We start from the raw sequence: 21,223 nt of genomic DNA, 5'->3' as shown, positions 1-21,223 counted from the left end.
GATGCTTTCAGGCTGTGCATCTACTTATTACTTGAAGGGGTGGCATCAGATTACCAGGTAGTAATTCATGGGTGGGGATGGAGCTTAAAACCGGCTCACCCCAGTGGTCGGTCCACAAGGTTCGCGAGAAAGGACTCAGATACACAATGGCTTGAGCATTCTGTGCACTTTACCTCCTGGGCACACCAGCCATCCCATCCGGAGTTTGCCACGCAGCTGCCTGGAACTGTCTCACAAAGTACTATTTGACAGGATAAAGGTAATGACTGCTCTTGTGGGGCACCTGTACTTTAGGGTGGTTACGTGAACCATTTGGCTCAGACTATTAACCATATAATTAGCCAACTAACCACACTGTGATTATCCCACATCGTGTATTGTAGAACACCCATGTGTTTTATTGTTTGGCAGGGTGACTACCACAAAGGAATTTTCTTTTACATCTTTTAAATGGTCTGTTTTCCCCCTTTTTCTTTTATCTCAGAGTATTTAACAATAACTGATTCTGGATCTTGGAAATAGGCTGATTAGAATCACCTGGGGTTCTTGTGAAAATGCATGTTCCTAGGCCTCTCACCAGATCTATTGATTCCCAGTCTCTAGGAGCTGGGCCTATGAATCTGCATTTCAGCCAGGTGCCCCAAATGATGCGGCACACAGCCAAGCTCAGAAGGCTCAGCAGGATCTCCCAGGATACAGTACAACAGCACCTGGCGGTACATTCCTGCCCTTCTGACCTGAAGTTCAAGCCTCTCTTTCTTAAAGGCATAACCTGGGGAAACAGCAGGAAGCTCTCAGAAGAGTTGGCCGAGTGGTAGAGTCATGAAAGAAGCTGCTTTGGCGCTCACTAACCCCCAGCCCCGAGATCAGACCGGGGGGCAGTTGGCAATGTTGCACCCCCTTCCTGATTTCAGGGCCACAGCTCAGGGGAGTTAGTTGGGAGCACACAGCAGGGCTCAGTGCCAAAAGGACAATGTGATGTTTACAGCTGAGTTGGTGGGAAATCACGGACAGGTTGAGGTGGGTATGTGAGCGGTGAACCAGGATCTCAGGAAAATGGGAACATTCTGCCCCCAGGTAGGAGCCGACCTTTGTGGGGGCGGCAGGGCGGGAGCGGCAAACATTTCAGAAAGCAGATGACTCCTCTCTGCCCCCAAAGTAGAAACTGAAGCCAGGAGGCAGGAAGGAAGCCCTCGCCACCCCTCGGAGGGGGAAGCAAGTAAACAGGCGGGGATGTCTCTGGTTCACTCTCGGGGAGTGTTCAAGGATGAGGTAAACTGTTTAGAGGCCACGGCCGACTTCTCCTCTGCTCGTGGTGTGTATGTGTTGATAAACCAGTAGGAGTGATGCTCCTTCTTTTCCTAGGTTAGTCGTCTTTCCGGATTAACTCTATTTTTATCGGCCCAAACGACAGTTTCGGATGGGAGTAAGTATGTTTTATTACATTCACGCCTTTGCCCCATTGCTCGTTCACTGGGTGCACAGGTGGGTAGAGAGGCGAAGGGGAGGCGCCGGTATTAAAGGTCCATGGAATGAGGGAGGATCCTGGCAGTGAGCTGTCTTCCAGCTGTTGGCCTGTCCGAGGGAAGTTGTTGCAGTCTCCAGGCACTTCCATTGCTGAAAAGGTGGAGTTTCCCATGACAACAAACACAGTTGTGTATACAAGGTGTGCTGCTTCATCGGTGTAGATCAGGGAGCTTTGAGGGACCAGATGCTGGCACTGCAGGGGGATTTGGTCATGCAAGGGGCTAGAAGAAAATCTGCATTCGGGTTACAGCTCAGGGTCAGAAATGCTCAAGACACAGTTCTCTGATCAGGAGAGCCTCTTCTGAGCCATACCTGAAGGCACGCCCCTCTCTGGCCCTTGGCCTTTCAGCCATGAGGTCTGTTGGCATCTGCCCTGGTTCTAGGGCTGCAGAAATTCCCAAAGGGTACACCATAGCACCTTGACCTTCAGCTGAAGGTGCCCAGCTGTAGCTCCAGGTAGCAGTAAGCCTTGTTCCCCTGATTAAGTGCCAGGAGATATCCAACTCTTCATGGGAGTCTCCTGCCTAAAGGCATTGAGCTTTGCCTACACTGTGGGCCAGGAAGTCCACCACTGTGTCCTGCACTGCGGCTCTCAGTTCTGCTCCCGTCACTCTTCTGCCACACCCCTAGAGTCACAGCTTCTATCCCTGGATCAGGAGGCTCAATGTGTGGGGATCTTGGGTCCAAAGGACTAGCTCCACTCCTGCTGGCCCTTTTCTCCTGAAGGCAGTAACATCGTCTCTCCTATTTCTGAGATGGCTCGTTTTTGTTATACCAACATGATGGCAAAATTGACCCGTCTTCATTATTTATAATCATTTATAATTATTTACAAATATTTATTTACAGTCATAATTAAACCTGTTAACAGTCACTCACCACCGAATTATATCATTCTATTAACATCGTTCCCACCTTATCTTGCCCAGACCCAAGGAACATGCCCTTTCTTGGGATTTGGAAAGCTTAGGGCTACAAGAGCCCTATGAAGTAAAACCACTGCCTTGCAGCTCCTCTGAGAGAATTAAATCTCATTTCTTACAAGAGGGGCATGACAGAAGATTAGGCAGTCATTCCTCTGCCCTTAAAGAAGAGAAATGACTCATCTCCATGATAATTTTCCTCCTCAGAAAATGCCTCAACTGTTAGTCCTGAGATATTCTTTTATCACGGGTGGTACACCAGAAATTGACTAAGGGGAAAAGATGCCGGAGTATAAAAGGTCAGCGTTCAGAGAAAAGTTGATCCACATCGCTTTAGTATTTACTGCAACAGATTCGTGTCTGCAGCATTTCTAAACGACAGCAGTGTGAGATCGTGCAAAGTGAGGGAGGTGGGGGACAATGTCCTGAGCCCTATGCACCGAAACTGGGCCCCACAGGTGATGGACAGTCGTCCTCCCGTCTTAATGTTCCTAACCCCAACTCCATTCTCTTCACCATCGTATGGAAACGGTGGGAGCGTGGCTATCATGACTTTGCAGGGGAGTCTTGAGCTGCATTCTTTTTCCCTTTATAAATATGTTTGTACACCTAGGAAAACAACGTAAAGAAAAACCCTGATCGCTCCCTCTAGAATCAGCAGGAACCCAAGTAGTACCGTCCACTGTGTATACATGCACACTCCGTCCCCCTGTCTTAAAACATCTGTTTGCTCTATGTCAGGTGAGTGAGACGCACACAGGGTGCGTCGATTGCCTGGTCCTCTGAGAGCCTTTGTCCTGTGGAGGCTCTCTGTCCCCCATCAGCCGGCTGGCTTCTCTGGGCGGCAGTTACTGAATGCCTCTGGCTGATGACTTGGATCTAGAAACTGATTCCATCAGGGCAGAGGTTTCCTGTGTCCTTTTGTTCTCTTGGCACCGTATCCATCAGGGAGGCACTACCAGCCTCACACCACCGAACACTGACGTGGGGTGGAGTCACCTGCCTCAGCCTGACTGTCCAGGCGCCGTGGGGTGGACTTCACGACGCTTTCAGAGCAACCAGTGACTGCTCCCTGGAAATCAGAAACTCGTCGGGAAAGGGCAGTGTCTGTCTGGCATTTAAAGACAAACCTTCCTTCATTAATGACTTGGTTACCTGGAAAAACAATTTGTTTAGAAACGGCAGGATAAATACTTGATTTTTTTACAACGTCTCAAATAATAAGTTGGTGTCTTAGCAGTTTCCAGTGATGAACGAACTATAAGTTGACTCTTAGAATGACTGATTAGCATGGATATGCATGTATTCATGTGTTGTTTTAGTGAGTGCTGGCGGTGTACTGGTTAAGTACTCTGTAATAACTGGAATGCTACTGACTTGACAACCCCCCCCCCCCCACCAGCTGCTCCCTCAGAGAGAGGCCTTCCAGAGCAGTCCTGCTCTGTCATGGGGTGGGGTGGGGGTGCTATGAGTCAAAAATTAACCCAATGGCGCCTGACAATACTATACTTTTAATCCTTGGTTTCATATGTAACTTTCTCATTTCACCCCTTCAAGTTGGTCCTTATGTAAGGTGACTAGACGTCCTGCTTTTTAACAATTTTTCCCGCGTCCCGCGGCGTTTTAAAGTCCCGATTTTGGAAAGAATGCACGACAAGCTAGGGTACACGGTTTTCGGCTGCCATGTGGCTGTTTCGTCAGGATATGAGTTTTATCAATGGTGTCCCGCTGGTGTCCCGCTTTACCAATGTTAAAATCTGGTCACCTTATGTGTGACCTCTGGAAAGACCACGCTGTCTGGGATAGCTGCCCTAATGGCTGCGTAACAAACTAGCCCAGGCTGAGTTTGTACATTTCCTGTCTCACATCTGGAATTGGCCATTTTCCAGGAAGCGATGGTCTTGTTTATTGGGAGAGGTTACTCAGAGCACACAATCTGGAAACAACTATTCCTCTTCGTTGCCTATATCTTGGCCAGTCTTTGAAGCCCATGTAAAAGAGCAAGGACATATATATAATATAAAAAGGAAAGATAGACGCTCATATTAATTGTTCCAATTCCAACCCCAATCTCGGCTTGGATTGTAACAGTTTTCAGTTACTCCTTTGAGTTTATTTACAAATGTACCTCTCTTCTCTCACACTGAGAAGTCTGTGTCCAGCTACATTAACATCTCTGATCATTCAAACATCTATATGCATGCATACATATACACATGCACATACCTATGTGGTAGCCAGTTAGATGCATGGCCGCGAAAGAAAACAATCTAGTTTTAAAATATTCCCAGCCTTCTAAACATTATAGAACACAATTCTACTCTGTAATACACTCTGTGTGTGTGTGTGTGTGTGTATGTGTACACACAGACATATACACATATACACACTGGGGAGCTTCATAAAGTTCCAGGAAAAATGGAATTAAAGATAATGAAATTTCCCCACAGAACGTTGATCTACCCCCTAGTGTGTGTGTACATGTGTGTGTATATATAATTTCAAAACAATGTCGATATTGTTGCTAACAACAGCATGATTAATGTGTTGTTGCTTATGAATTCTCTGTAGCACTCTCATGATTTTAAGCTAGGTCCTCAGGTAGCGAGAGTTAAACTGTATTGAAAGTGAATTGAAATGATCAAAATCATTCTATTTTGTAAACAGGTGTGCTACTAATTCAATACATTATTATCATTCCTCTGTTACTTGTTTATAACGTGGAGGCAGTGCTTCATTGCTTATGTTTCGTCTTTCTAGTGGTAGTGTTAGATTCGGGGAAAGAAGGCGAGCTCACCTTGGACGCTCACAATAATCATGACCAGTTGAGATGCAAAAGCAGCAACAGGAGTTTATTTGCCAGCTTGAGTTGGAGCTTCCTCCCTCGCTACCCAGCGTAGCGGGGATCCAGCGTCCAAAGGAATCAGGCAGGGGCTCTTTGTTCTCCGGGATTTTATAGGGCCAGGGACAAGGGGCGGTCAAGGGTTGCTGTTCTTTAAACTTATTGGAGAAAACTTCTGGCGCCAGGATTGTCCAGCGGTGATTGGTGAGTAGGTTTGCGCGTGCTTTCCTGATTGGTCGGTCACTTGTGGGCTGTCACTCGAACTCTGTTGGCTAAGGTGTCATCAGGCGATGTGTCCCATTGGTTAGGTGGTTCAGGTGATGTGTTGCATCAGTGACCAGGACCTTGAAACTGAAACCCGGCCTACCTCAGACCCCGGCTTTCATGCAGCCTGCTTTAACTTTCACTCACCCGGCCTACCTCAGACCCTGGCTTTCATGCAGCCTGCTTTAACTTTCACTCACCCGGCCTACCTCAGACCCTGGCTTTCATGCAGCCTGCTTTAACTTTCACTGGGCTCATTCTCGCAGTGGCACACCCGGGCCCCATCGTCGGCTACCTGCACGGAGGGTCAGGTTGTCCACCGTGAGACCAGCTTGTCGCCGTCTAAATGCTCTTCCCGGTTACCTCCCTCTGCTAGTGGCGCCACTGCCATTATTTCCTTGGTTTCTATTTCTGATTTTCTCAGTATAAGAAACAAATCCACTTATCTTTCTTCCCATTCCACTCACAGTAGGAAAGTAGCATGGGTACTGTTCAGGTCTTTGGTCTTCATTAAACCGCACGCCCATGTATCGAGAAGAGCTATTCCCATCGATGCGGAGATCGCCTTGCTCTCTTCCACAGCTACAAAGTACACCATTGCTTGGAAATATTGTGATTTATTTTACTCTGACATATTTGGGCTTATTTCTAGGCATAGTCCATGCGATCTTACAGTGAATTGTTTTGCATGTATATACGGCCATGTGTTGGACAGGCTGGCAGGGGATTATAACTGAGTTCACAGCTGTGGATCTAGGTCGTGTCACCTGTGCCCTCTCGATCGAGGGAAAGATCCTTGGCTTCAGTTTGGAAGCCAATGTCACATTGATGCCACGCAGACAAGTTGCTTATTGGCAATGGCTGTGTGAAATGATGGGTGGAGGGAAGGCTTTGAGGTCTGACTGTGTGAATCCACTCCATGGCTCTGACACTCATCACTTGTGCTATCGCAAGCCACGATGATTCCAAATCCACAAAGCTAAGCTTTTGGGTAACAGCATTGCCTGCCTCATAGGGTTGTTGTGATGTGAGTTGCTTATAAGTAAGATGTTCCTGGTGTACTGTAAGCACCCAGCGAGTGGTCGGTGTTGATGACGGGACACTGGCAGGGATGATGGGAGACATGATGGTAGAGATGGTGATGATGGCCGGGGTGGAGATGAAGATAGTTTGTTGTCATGATTAAGACAACAGACTTAGAATTGAACAGACCTGGTTTTATAGAGAATCTGATACTTTAATACTTGATGGTTTTTAGAATTTGGAAAAGTTGTTTAACTTCTCAAAGCTTTGGTGTTTCCATCAGTAAAATGGAGATAATGATATTTCTTTAAATTGCTGTGGGGATTAAATGGGTACCACTGAGAAAAGTCCTTGGCACCAGGCACACACTTCATAAATGTTAGCGGCTGCTCTCATTATTTATAAAAAGACACTAATAGTTCCAGTGAAAATATTTAACAAATTCCTTACTCTTCTTAAGGGATTAAAGAAAATGGCTCATGTCATAATTAAGAGGATTTACCGAAGACCTCAGTACAGAGAGATAGAAACTTTGAAAAGCTAAGATAATAGGAGGCAAGTTTTTAAAATATCCTTTGTTGTCAGTGCTTTTGAGACTCCCTTCCTCAGTGTTAAGAAAATAAAACTGGGCCCATCCTGCTTTTCATTCGGGGGGGCTCCCTCCTCCGTCCTCAGACACAAAACACCCTTCCCTGCACCTGCCTTGGGCTGGCAGTGCCAGAGGACTTCCTGCCACGTTGTCGTCAAGCCCCAACCGTGAATCTCGACAAATCCTTGGTGGAGCTGAGGATGAGTGGAAGTCTTTATCAGGGCTCTCTCTCACTGACTCATTCTGTCTGCTGGATACTAAATCCCACCGCAGGGCATGCGGCCCTGCAGACAAAGCTCCATCCCAGTGTTTTGTGCTCGCTCCCCATCAGTGAGTCCCAGATGGAATGCTGAGATGTGGCCATTATGTACAATTTTGAATAAATAAGTGTAACAAAGACAATATGCGGGCCCATTCAATCTCTGCACTTAACTGTGAAAACACCATCTATTTCCCATGCTGGTGAAATGGTGTAAGCGAGGCCCGCCCTGTCTGGCTCCAGAAAGGCTGGGGGGTCTCCCTTGGAGTGGGAGTAGTGGGTCCAGGCAGGTAGGTGGGTGCTCTGCCTCAGCTCCCTAAAGCCTCCCTCTCCCACTGCATTGAGATGGGGCCGTGTGATAGCTATCATCAGATGTTAGGAGTGAGTCTCCCAATACCCTTTGGTTGATAAATAATAGAAGGCTCAACCCAGTGTGTCTAACCATTCAAGAGAGGACCAGAGAGGCAGACTTCAGGTAAGGCCTAATCGAGTAGCCCAAAGGTGAGGCCCAAAGGCCTACACACGTTCATCCTCTGTCCTTTTCCACTGACTGCTGTAGGAGGCACCCTGGGGCTCCCAAGGCTGAACTAGCCCTGTTCGCAAGGTGGGTACCAAATCCAGGAGTGCTGGGTTCAGTCTGAAGGGAATGACCCCAATTCCCTGTCTGTTTCGGAAGTGCCTGTTCTCTCCAGGGGATGGATTACACGAATCCGCTTAGGCTCACCTGCCGGCCTGGGTATAGGGCGGGCGAACTACTCAGAAGCATCTGGGCTAACTGGGTTTCTGAAGAAGGAAGAGAAAACTGGTACCAACAGAAAGAAGTACACGATTGGATCACAACGGGAAACTGCCACACAGAGTTGAGCAGAGCCCCCCTTTTACTGAAATGACCAGAAGCAGAGCGAGGGCGGACCTTGCAGTGGGCAGAGCGTGTGCACAAGCGGAAAACTTGGGCAGCTTCCACTTTGTACTGCGTCTGTGTGACTCGTTGGCCACTCCGGGTTATGTTGTCCTTGTCCACTCCGTTCCTGACTGGTTACCCAGGCAGCATCCGTTCCGAGTGAGCATGCCGGAAATGAAAGCCAAGGAGGTCAGCCCATCCCTCGCTCTGAAAGTATGAAGGGAGGCGAAGCCACAAGAGCCACCTGCCCCTTTGGTGCCCTGCAGTTGGAAACAGATGCCTTCAGGGAAGCGGGGCTCAGACACTGCTGTCCGTCTGGACCCCGGGGGACACAGCTCTGCAGACAGACAGGCCCCACTGCCCCAACCTTAGAACCTGCGGCATCCAGAGGGCCAAGGAGCAGCCGACTGATGGCCAGTCACCTCCTCCAGGTGGATGTCTGGCTAGTGACTCTGAGCTAGACCTACACTGTGGTAGTGTTTGTGTTTCCTTCTCTCTCTTGCCCACGGCTTCTTCACGTGTGCGACCTCTGCTACCTTCTGACTCCTCCCACAGGGCCTCTCGTAGCTGCTCACAGAGTGACTCTGGGGTGTGTTCCTCTGAGTTACCCACAAGGAACTTTTCTCATTGCGCACAGCCTGTACTCGCCAGGCCATCCTGAACGTGACCAACCGCGTTGCTGCCTGTCCTTCCAGCCATTTCCACCCTGTACTGTGGGATCGCCGTGAGTGGGCCTGCCTCTGCAACAGTGAGTGTGGCGTTTGGTTTCAGACTTGAATGAGGGTTCCCCAAAGGTATGGGAGGAGCTAACTGCAGCTGTAACCTTACTGCTCAAGTGTGAGCCCTGAAACAGCAGCATCAGCAGTGTCTGGGACCAGGTAAGAGGGGCTGAATCCTGCCCCGTCCCCCCAAGTCCCAGTGAACAGAATCTGCATTTCAACATGACCTGCAGGCCCTAGGTGAGCACGTTGATTTTCAGCCTTGACAGCACATTGGAATCACTTGGAGAACAATGCCCATGTTTGGGGGCCTCCCCGTGGGTGGTGCAGAGGCTAAGTGTTGGACTGCTAATGGATTTGGGGGACTCACATCTGCCCAGGGGCACCTTGGAAGACAGGTCTGTCCAACTACTTCCCAAACAGGCACAGCCAAGAAAAGCTCACAGAGCAGAGTCCTTTCAAACGCACCGCATCACCGGGGGTTAGGTTAACTCGAGGGCAAATGGGGGCGTCATGTCCAGTCTCTCCTCAGCGGCTCGAATGTAATTGTTGGTGGTGGGTCAGTCAAAACAAGTGAAATGCTCCCCACTCTGCAGCCAGTGCTGAGAAAGACACAGCTCGGTGGGAACCTCAGCTCTGCGGGGGCAGCACCGTGTGTGTGAGCACTTGCCGAACTCAGCGTGCCTGGACGTTAGGCAGAAGGGGGGAGAGGGTGCCTGCAGACTTGGACACCTAAGGGTGCAGAAAGGGCTCGGTGGATAGGGAAGCGCCTGCCCCAGGTTAGCATCTAAGATGACTGTCTATCAAAACAACTGCCTGGGAGGAAAAGCCCTTACGAAAATATAAATAGGTAGGTGTGTTTATAAACCAGATTTGACATCTCCCCACTTACATTTTCTTAAGGTATTTCCCCCTCCCCAAGTCGTTGCTTTTGTAAACTCTCTCTCAGGCACTTTTTAGAGGCTCCAGTGGCAATACCTCTTTGCCAGCACTTGGTGGCTCCTCTTCGGTCAGACTCACCGGAGGACAAGCAGGGCTGGTGAGTGGGCCTGTCCTCAGAGTCCCAGATACAGGTGCGGACAAGAAGGCTCTAAGTACCCCGGGTTCTAAGGCAGCAGTCGTTTCGCCCTCTCCCCACCATGTCCCAATGGAGGGTTGAACACAGCAGCCACCATCCATTGGACCATGCACAGACAAGTAGGGGCCTGACAAGAGCACCTGTTCATGAAAAGAGGGGCTTCTCCCTTGGGGCATGCTGCTTCCTACTAGAAGCTAGATGGACCTTGGGAGAGTGCTCTAAGCACCCCCTATACTGCACGTACCTGTGGGAAGGGGCACCCAGCAGTGGTGGAAGGTAGTTGTAACAGGTGGTGGTGATGTAGGCAACAGAAAAGGGGGATGCTGGTATATCTGGTGCCTTGCTGCGAGGGGGTGAGAAACCAGCGGGGGATGGCAAGGCTCAGAGATGGGGCACCTCTGAGGTAGCCAATGGCTGGGTGAGGCGGGCAGGGGAGACAGCTAGTCTCCAGCCATCTTGCTCAAACCACTGCAGGGACAGGGGCCTTTGGAACACCTGAACAGGTCATGTTAGCCCAGAGAGCTGGAAATCCTCTAAGAACCCAAGATGGCCTTGTGAGAGAGACAGCACTGGGGCCCACCCAGAGTGCACCCCAGACCAACAGACAAGTCCTGGGGAGCGGATGTGCTCTGGCCAGCGGGCTGGAAGCTTGGAGGGAGGCGAGGGGAGAGTGTGAGCTGAGGGGTGAAAGTAGAATGGTAAAGTAGCCTGCAGTCATTGTATTAACCCAAAGCAGTCAAAGACAGGATAACTGCAAGTGAGAAAGCAAGACTTCTGTGTTGTAGAGTTAAAAAGGTTTGGGGGGGGGGCGGGTGTTGGGAGAGCGATAACTGTTTCATTTTCTATTCCTTTCAGACCTGAGGTAGTTCAGTAAGCAGGTTCATTTGTATTCTCAGGCTGATCCTGAGCAGGGCCTGCTGGGTTACAGTTCCATTGTCTGGCTGAAGTCTATGCCGGCATTTCTTTGGAGCCCTTTGTACCGAGGTTCAGAGAGAGAGATTACTCCATGGCCTGCAGCTCTGCACACACTCGGTCAGGTCCTTTGCTTGTCCTTCACAAAAGGGAAGTGAAACTGTCCCGCCTTCCCCCGTGGGCTGGCCCAGTGTAAGTACTTCAGGATCGCTGGTGTTCTGGACTTCCCACCGGTGGCTGGCGGAGCAGGTATGGGAGCCGGTTTCCCCTCCGACCCTCTGGGGCTCCGTCGCAAGGCTACAGAATTGTGCTAGAAGCCGTCCTCCTGCGTCCTTTCCTGAACTCCCAGTCACTGAGTGTGGGCTGTCGGCGTGTAGGACGGGTCTGCCTCAGGGCAAGGTGTGGAGGTTGCAGAACCCACCTCCCAGGCCCAAGGGACAGAGGAGCGTCCACAGCCCTAGTCTAGAGCACGGGTTAGGGCGAGGACGATGAGCCGAATCCAGAGGTTCGCTGTGTGCTCATTCTCATTCCCCTTTAAGTTGCTGAGAAGAACTCGGAGACTTCCCTTTGGGTTCAGACTTCTTAAATTCTGGCCTGGGTGCTTCCTCATTGGGCCCTGGGTATGTGCTTGTCCGAGGCCAGGGGATGATGAGGGGGGATGATGAGGGGGCATGATTGGTTACCTCATTGGCTCCACATAGACCCTTACCGGAGATCACGGGTGGCCAGTGTTGGGGAGGCAGTCTTACAATCCCATCAGTGCGTTTCCTCTGGCTCTTCCTCTGTCTGATGTGCGTGGGGTGGAAGCTGGCTTATTTCATTGCCAGCAATGGACATGCCGGAATCTCTCCCCTCTTCCTGATCCCCCTTCCCTGGAGGGCCCGATGTATTTCACGTGTCTTCACCCTCATGGTTTCCACCCCGAGGCTGGTGGGGGGGGGGGGAAGAAGGGGGGTTCCATGGAGACGGTTCACTCTGTGGCATTTCTGGCTCCCAGACCACCCCGCCCAGCCACAGGGCCTCTGGCGATGATGTCAGGCTGGCTGCTGGGCCCAGCTGGATGGAGGTGTGTTTTATGAAGTTCAACCCTGCTCCCTGGGCCATAAATATACAGCTAACATTGCCCAGACCCCTCTGAAGCACCATGTTAATCAGCAGACAGTAAGTCTTTAAACTATGGGAAAGCAGTTAATCTCTCCGATGGAGAATCCTCTGTTGGGGTTGTCCCCCCGCCCCCGCCTCGCTGCAGTGTAGCTGCGCATGGGGCCTTTCACCTCCCAGGATGTGGGAAGCGAAGAGGGGAAGTTGTCGAACAGAGGAAGTTGTCGGCGGGGCTTCGCTGAGCACAAGGGGGGAGCTTTCAACCAGGAGGCAGGCGGATATGTAAAACAAGAGTCATCTTGTCTTTGTTGTCATTTTAAGAATCTGGGCCAGGTGATCTGTCTGGAGCTGCCCACAAGGGGCTTGAGCGTAACTCATTCCATTGCAGGATGCCACATGGAGCCTGGGTTCTGGAGGCCTGCAGTTTGGGGTTCAAACCTCTCATCTGCCGCCAGTTACTCTGGGAAGTCCCACAGCCCCCTGTTTTCTCATCTGGGAAATAGGCATGAAGGGGCTCTAACTCCTGTGGTGGATGGAAGCTTTGACTTGTGCTTCTGAATACTGCTTTTCTGTGTAATCGGAAAACCCATACCCCAATCACATAGCGCCTACAGTTGTAACTGTTTAAGAATACCTGGATGCATGCGTCCTCCGTATAAAGAACTCTGATGGTAGAGATTAAATTTAAATTCTCCATGACAATGATTCTCCTTTCTCCAAGGGAGCCAGTACTGTTGGTTTACTGTATAATCTTTTCCGTTCTTATTCTGTGCCATCCAAGCGTTATACAGCGGCATCTTCTAAGAAAGTTGATTGTAGAAACTTCAAGGGGAGGTCAGAGTATTCTCCACTCCGTCTTATGCATCTGAAAGTTGGGCACTGAGTAAGGAAGACCATACAAGGATGGATGAGGTGACTTGTGGTGCCGGGGAAGAACCTAGATAGTGCCATGGTCTGCTATAAAGACAACCTGATCTGTGCTAGAAGTCAGGCCAGAGTGCCCCCTAGAGGCAGGGATGGCCAAGAGGTCCTCTTGCATACTCTGGAAACATTGTCAGGAGAGGCCAGTCGTGGAGAAGGACATTGTGTTTGGTAAAGGGGAGGGGCAGGCCCTGGATGAGAAGGATGGACACAGTGGCTGCATCCCTGGGCTCGGGTGCACTTGGGAGGACGGCCCAGGACCATGTAGGGTTTCATTCTGCTGTGCACGGGGTTGCTGTGGGTGGGGCTGACTCGATGGCACCTGAAATGACAGCAAGCAAGGGTAAGTCAAAAACGCTTACTTCCAGGATTCCACTGCATCCATGCCCAGGTATACTTCTCTCGGAGCGGTGGGTGACCGTTGCCAAGTTCTCCCAGGGATTGTAACCTTCGTCTCTTAGACCCTCAGAAGGACGGTGCCAAAAGCACTGTGGGGAGATCAGCACGGATTTTCCCATGAGTCTTTCCAGTGAGGTCAACACTAAGGAGGACCGTATGAGTGAACAAATTGTAGTCAGAGAAGAGTCCGGTCCAATCAAAAGGTGGCTTCCCTGGGGATCAGCGAGGTCAGTAAAACCTAGGCAGAGAGGCCAGCTCAAGGCACTGTTCTGTCGACATTCCAAAGGAGCCAGACAGAGTTTTCTCAAAGGACACAGGATGATTAAGATAACTATTGATGAGGACAAGGCCGGGGTCGTGGTGCTGAAGGTTTTCTTCCGTCACGCCACTGCCCTTGTTCCGGTGGTAGTGAGGGCGCCTGTGGGAACTTGCCACAGTTAGTCTACGACCAGGCCTTGCCCTCCAGAGTTCTTCCTGTTTCCAAGTCCCCAAACTTAAAAGGTACAAGACTAGGGAGAGACTAGTAGTTACGCCTTAGATGGCCTGCTACAAACTTTACAGACCCTAGTCTCTCTTCACCAAAGTACTAACTAGAACTCTGTCTTTAGTGGCCCCTGATGCTATGGTCCTGGTTCCCAAGCCCAGAGACACATCCCCTCCAGGTGTCTGGTTAGGTATAAGAAGGTGTTATAACTTTGCCCCTATGCCTCACCTGCTGTGCTGAAGGTCACTCACTGTGGGTCAGAACTGACAACCACAAGGACACTCATCGCAATCTCCTCAAAGTACCATCACTTACTGCTGTGCCCTCCCCGTTCCCTGGGGCTCATTTCCAGACTGAAGGGTGACTAATGGCCATAGTCTCAGGGATTCTACCTATTTCATTCTAACTCTGTACCTATTTCTTCTTGCTGATCTTTAGAGTTCTGGGTTTTACATTTAATCCCTTGACCTGCAAGCGTATATCCCGTTTCCCCACAAACATCTGTTGAAGAAGCCATCTCTTCTCCATTGAATGTGTTAGGTACGGCCCCTTGTCAAAGATGATCTCTCTGTAAGTGAATGGACTAATGTCCGGCTTCTCGTGTCTGTTTCATTGCTCTGTGCATTCATTGTTGGAGCGGCACCAAGCTGTGTTGACTCTTGTGATTGGGGGGGTGGGGTGGATTTGAGATAGGAGATGAGAACCCTCCAACGCTGTGTTTCTTCTGCAGTACCACTTTGCTCATCAGGGGTCTCTACTTTCCATGCAAATGTGGTGATTTCCATCTCCTTCAAGAATGATGCTAGAATCAGAATGGGGAATGTATTATCATCGTAGACCCCCTAGACTAGTGCTGACATTTTCACAATGCTAAATGTTCCTATCCATTAACGCGGTGTATTCTTCCATTTGTGTAAATCTCTTTTTCCTCCGGTTACATTTATTCCTGATTATTCCATAATTGGGTGGCTACTATAAATGCTATTGTTTGCTGATTTATGTTTGGGAGTTCACTTTTTTAGCATCTAAGAATCCAGCTGACTTTTGTATCTTAATCTTCAACCCTGCCACTTTGCTGAATCCTCTACACTCTGTACAGGATCATATCGTCTGCAAATAGAGGAAGTTCTACTACTTTGTCAAGTTGACTTCCTTTAATTTCCTTTGTCTGATAAATTGCCTCGGCTAAGGCATCCGGCACCATATTGAATAGGAGTTGTGGTAAAGAGCATCTTTGTCAGGTTTCCCTTTGAGAGGGGGATTCTTTCTCTTTTCTCTGATGAGAGAAATGTGGGTTTTAGTTTGCACGTACCCCTTTCTTATGTTAAGGGTTTTCCCTTGCATTCCTATTCTGTTGAGTTTTTAAAATCAGAATTAGGTGTTGGGTTTTAGCCAATGCTTTTTCTACATCCATTTGATATGATCATGCAATTCTTGTATCTATATAACAGATTATATTGTTTTCCTTATGCTGAGCTTTACTATCAAAACTGTATGAATCTTATTTGGTCATGAGGTGTTTTTTATGTATACATTGCTGGGTTTTATTGATTAGAATTTTTGCATCTTGTTCATGAAGAATTTTTTTTTTTGTAATTTTCTTTCTCAATGATGTCTCTGTTTGGATTTGGTATGAGGACTTTGATAAAATAAATTTTGGAGTTTTCCGCTGAATTCTGGAATAAAGTGAGTAGAATTGGTGTATGTTAAGCTCCTCTCTAAATGTTTGGTAAAGTCCACTTGTGAAATCACCTGAACCAGGACTTCTATTATTGGGAGTTCTTAATAACTCAATCAATTGCTTTTCTTATGGGTCTGTTCAAGTTTTATATTTTAATCAGCGTTAGTGTAATTCTAGAAATGCGTCCATTCTTTTATGATATTGTTTTTCTTCATTTCTGCTTAACCTTTTTTCTGGTGGTTGTAGAACTCTTGCTGCTATTAGATTAATTGCTAGAACAGGATTTAGCATGCTGTGATTCTCATTCGGTCAAGGAATTTTCTAATTACATTTTTAATTCCTTCCATTACCCAGTAGGTTTTAAGCATAGTGTTATTCATTTTCTATATATTTGGCTTTCTTTCTATGTCTTTCTATTGATTTCTAACTTATAGGCCTGATAATTTATATTTTGGTATTTTAAAATATATTTAAGCTTGCTTTTGTGACCTAACATATGATCTATTTTGGAGAACATTCCATGTGCACTGGAAAAGAAGTATGTTTAGAGGGTCATTTGGAAAGTTACTTTATTGACAAAAGCAACAAAGGGAAAACCCTTAACATAAGAAAAGGGGGTATACCCTCCCTGGAGGACAGACAACAGAAATATGGGTGAAGGGAGACATCAGTCAGTGTAAGACATGAAAAAATAACAATTTATAAATTATCAAAGGTTTGGGAGGGAGGGTAAAAAAAAGAGGAACTGATACCAAGGGTTCAAGTAGAAAGAAAATGTTTTGAGAATGATGGTGGCAACGAATGTACAAATGTGCTTGCCACAACAGATGTATAGATTGTGATAAGAGTTGTAAGAGCCCCCAATAAAATAATCTATTAAAAATTTTTAAAGGGGGGGTATATACAAAACTAAAAATCAACATTACTCTCATCAGAAAAAATAGAATTCCCCTCTGCAAATGGAAACCTGACATAGATGCTCTTTACCACAGCTCTTGTTCAATATTGTGCCAGACGTCTTAGCCGAGGAAATTTATCAGACAAAAGAAATTAAAGGAATTCAACTTGACAAAGTAGAACTTCCTCTATTTGTAGACGATATGATCCTGTACAGAGTGTACAGGATTCTTTGTAAGAGTTTAACACATTTAGAGGCACTTTCATTGCATGTATAGATATTTATTATGGTTGTGTCCTCTTGTTTAATTGACCCTTCAATTCTCATATAATGCACTTCTCTGTTTCTTAGGCTGGACCTTTGCCTGAAGGTCTATTTTATTATAAAGTAACATTGTTACTTTTTTTGTTGTTGAAATTAGACTGATTTTCTCCACTATCCTTTGAGTTTTCGTTCCTATATCTAAGGTGTGTATCAGAGGTATGGTGGCATAGCGGATTATGCATTGGACTGATAACCAAGAGGTCAGCAGTTCAAAACCATTAACTGGCCAGTGGGAGAAACATGAGGCTTCACAGACTTTGGTCCTCTAAGGACATGATGAGTTGGAGTGGCTCCTGTGACAAAGAACTTAAAGGTGTGCTTCGTCAGAGGACATTGTGATAGGCCCTTTTCCATTCTGCTGCTCTCGACTGCTGCATTTAGCCTGTTTATGTTCAAATGTATTGCTGTACATGCTTTCTGGGGTTGGGGAATGTGCTAATTTTTTGGTTCCACATCATTTTCCATTCCAAATTCATTACAATTGTTTTGGAGGTTACTGTGATTTAGGAATTTCTTAAGTTTCACACTTTCCATTTAGAAGATGTGCGACTGTATTATTGGTTCCTATTTAATTTGTAGCTGACCCCATTTACCAGTTGATGTCTGGTTCCTTATATTTCACTATAGATACTTTGATATTGGTGTTGGGTTCTGAGTGATGTCATGTCTATTGGAGGGACAGTTTTGCAAGTATAGGATTCTAGGTTGGCAACTTTTTATCTTTCAGCCTTGTCCATATGGTTTCTTTGGAGCTCAGTCTTACTGATTCTCTTTTCTCTCTCCTGGGCACTAAGCACTCGTTTCTCTATTGGGTGTGGTAAAGCGTAGATTGATGTGAACTACGCCTATACAGTAATTTCAGGTGGGTTGAGCTGGCATAAGGGTGTAAGGCTATTATACGAGGTATTGTGTGTGGCTGGGCAGTTGTGGTCTCCTGCTGAGTTGGATACCTATTATGGAGTACCTGTTGCAAGGAATTATTTCCTAACAGGCTGCTGGGTGGAAGGCACCTGTCTGGTATTCTGGATTCTGCTGGCCACTGGAGTGGAGAGGATATGCCTTCCAACACAAGAATGCACCCAAGCCCTGAGCCCTGAGCCAGTACCTCAGCAGAGCTAGAACTCAACAGTGGCGAGATGCAATGACTGGTCTCTGTGAGGAACAAGGGGCAGATCACACCTTTCAGGTTGCCACACCAAGAGAAACATGCTTACAAAAGTTCAGAGAGGCCATTCTGTGGCAGGTCAACAGAAATCCGTTATTCAGTTTGTTCTCCTACTTAGTACTTGATCTAGTTCTCGAATCCTTTCCCTGAAGCTTAGGTCTCCAGGATTTCATCTATGTCTTTCACCCCCCCTGGTTGATTATTGATGTTTCATAGATGTCTGAGGTGTTGACCGCGGATCCTACCTCTTTACTGAATCTGTTGAGCATCCTGCCACAAGTTCAGGGCGTTGGTTGATTTCCATCTGTTCTCTTCACGTCGCTTCCCTCTGGACAGAGAGAGACCAGTAATTACACTGTAGATTCTTACCATTTCTTAGGGTCCCACTTGCTAGTTACTTATATCAACTGACATTGGTATCCCCTAAAACCATGGTCCTAAGCCCCCAGACCCAGCGATTCATTTCCTCAAGATGTTCATAATGCTGCCCACTGTATGCTTGACCATATTTAATGTTCTGTCTGCAACCCTGATAACTGCCTTCCCCCCTCCCCCCTTCAGCCTGCTGGTCTCTCCACTTGTCTCCCAGAGGTCATCATTAGCATGCGGTTGTGTATACAACACCATGTGCAAACGTTGCTTTTGACTCTTACACTTTTGCTTCGCTGCCCCTATCTGGATGAACCTCTTTAAATTGCTTTGTCATCTCTCCTTAATTAATCTGTTGATCAAAGGCATGTCTGTACTAGATGTGTTCTTAAATATTTTAAAGCAATTCTGAGGACTTCATGGGGAAAATTCCATTTTCCATGAACTTGATATTATCAATGATCTCATCATTGCTTGGTTATTGACAATGTCTAGGATGGGCCTGGCCTGCTTGCTAACTTTGGCCAGTTGCACTACCTGGCTCATCTGTGAGCCCCATTTTCCTCTTTTCAAATTATTCACCTTCTTATCCATGATGGTAATTTAATAGACTTAATGTCTTAATATCTTTGGGGTACAAAAGGTTACTGTGACTTCTTTTTAGTACTGCCAAAAGTTGATCCACAGTATTTTTTCAGGCAGAGCTTAAACAGTTTTATTGGCATATAATAGTCAATCACATTAAAAAGAGTTGAAAAACAATGGGCGGACATGGGATACAGGGAGGTGGGGGGAAAGGTAGTGGTGTTAACAAACCCAGGGACAAGGGAACAACAAGGGATCCAAATTGGTGGTGAGGTGGGTGTGGCAGGCCTGGTAGGGAATGATCAAGGGTAATGTAATGAAGAGGTATAGCTGAAACCCAGGTGGGGACAGAGCATGATAGTGGGACAGGAGGAAAGTCAGGGGAAATAGAGGAAAGAGGAGGCAAAGGACATTTATATAGAGGTCTAGACAAAGACATATACATATGCAAGGACCCTGGGCCTCTACTCAAGCACTCCCTCAATGCACGAATACTTTCTTTTATTAAATTGGCATTCTATGTTGCTCACCCTCCCGACACAACCGCTGAAGCCAAAGCGGGTGAACAAGCAAATGTGGCAAAGAAAGCTGATGGTGCCCAGCTATCAAAAGATATAACATCTGGGGTCTTAAAGGCTTGAAGGTAAACAAGCAGCCAATCCAGCTCAAAAGCAACAAAGCCCGCATGGAAGAACACACCAGCCTGTGCGATCAGGAGGTGTCGAAGGGATCAGGTATAAGGCATCATCAGAACAAAAAAAAAAATCTTACCATAGTGAATGAAGCAGGAAGTGCAGAGTGGAGACCCAAAGCCCATTTGTCGGCCACTGGAGATCCCCTCACAGAGGGGTCTAGAGGAGGAGATGAGTCAGTCAGGGTGCGATGTAGCACCGATAAAGAATACAGCTTTCCTCTACTTCCTAAATGCTCCCCCCCCACCTATCATGATCTGAATTCTACCCTGCAAGTCTGGATAGAGCAGAGGATGTACACTGGTGCAGATAGGAGCTGGAGGCACAGGGAATCCAGGGCAGATGATACCTTCAGGACCAGGGGTGTGAGGGGTGATACTGGGAGGGTGGAGGGAACCGATTACAAGGATCTACATGTGACCTCCTCCCTGGGGGACGGACAACAGAAAAGGGGGTGAAGGGAGATGCCGGACAAGGCAAGATATGACAAAATAATAATTTATAAATCATCAAGGGCTCGTGGGGAGGGGAAAAATGAGGAGGTGATGCCAGGGGCTTAAGTGGAGAGCAAATGCTTTGAGAATGATGAGGGCAAAGAATGTATGGATGTGCTTTACACAATTGATGTATGTATGGATTGTGATAAGAGTTGTATGAGTCCCTAATAAAATGTTAAAAAAGAGTTGTGTAATCATCACCACAATACATTTCAGAACATTCTCCTCTTGTATGTGTTGATAGTGCCTGATTTCCCTGTCCTCCCTTGATCGCATTTTAATTATATTAGTAATTATTGTTAAAACACTCTTCTATCCACATCTACACTATTTAAAATCTATTTGCAAGGAACCCCAACATACCTTCTAATTAATCTCCAGTTCTTTATGAGAAATTGTCATTCCTTTTGGTGAAACTTCTTTCTAGTGAAGCTTTTAGGAGAGAGCTGAAGTTTCATTCGTGCTTGAAGAGCTCTTTCCAAGTAAACAATAGGATCTTCCTTGAATCTGGAAAATAACTTATCCCTTATCAAGACATCTCATAGATTCTTTTGAGGCTGTGATGAACCTGCTTCCAATTTGGGGATCATAAGATCTCTTAGAACTCTGTTGATAGATATAATCCAATACCAGGAGGTCAAATGCTAGAGCCATGTCTTAGCATATGTGAGGATGAGGCTCTATAAGGGAGGGATCTCCGCATGTGCAAAGCTATTAGGGATGACAAGGTCTAATGATTTAGAAATTGAGCAAATCTCATAGAGCAGTGGAATGTCCTGATAACTGGAGAAGGAAAATGAGCATAATTTTAGGTGTTGGACAATTTGTAAAAAGAAAGCCAGTTGAAGTCTCAGAGGTGTTAACAGGTAAAAAAAAAAATAGGACATGGTCCCTGCCTTTGTAATTTTCCACAAAGAAGGGTTCTTCTACAGTGTTTGATTTCAGTAAACCATGGTGCTACACTCCAGAGAATGGGGGAAAATTGTTGAAAGTGACTGAAATATCAAGAAACGTTAGATGACAGGAGTTTTAACCTTTGGGTGAAATATTTGGCTACTCCATTTCCCGAG

At 47.1% G+C, this 21,223-nt stretch overlaps 1 protein-coding gene across 1 annotated transcript in view; it reads left to right on the top strand.

Annotated features, from left to right (window-relative positions):
- The window catches only part of CACNA2D3 (calcium voltage-gated channel auxiliary subunit alpha2delta 3), a 978,241-nt gene that overhangs the window by 954,861 nt on the left and 2,157 nt on the right, over window positions 1–21,223 (top strand). The window lies entirely within an intron of this gene.

Source organism: Tenrec ecaudatus, chromosome 5, assembly GCF_050624435.1.
Source record: "Tenrec ecaudatus isolate mTenEca1 chromosome 5, mTenEca1.hap1, whole genome shotgun sequence".
Classification (NCBI taxonomy): domain Eukaryota; kingdom Metazoa; phylum Chordata; class Mammalia; order Afrosoricida; family Tenrecidae; genus Tenrec; species Tenrec ecaudatus.
The sequence above is the reverse complement of the archived record's forward strand: the minus strand, read 5'-3'. Positions and strand labels throughout refer to the sequence as shown.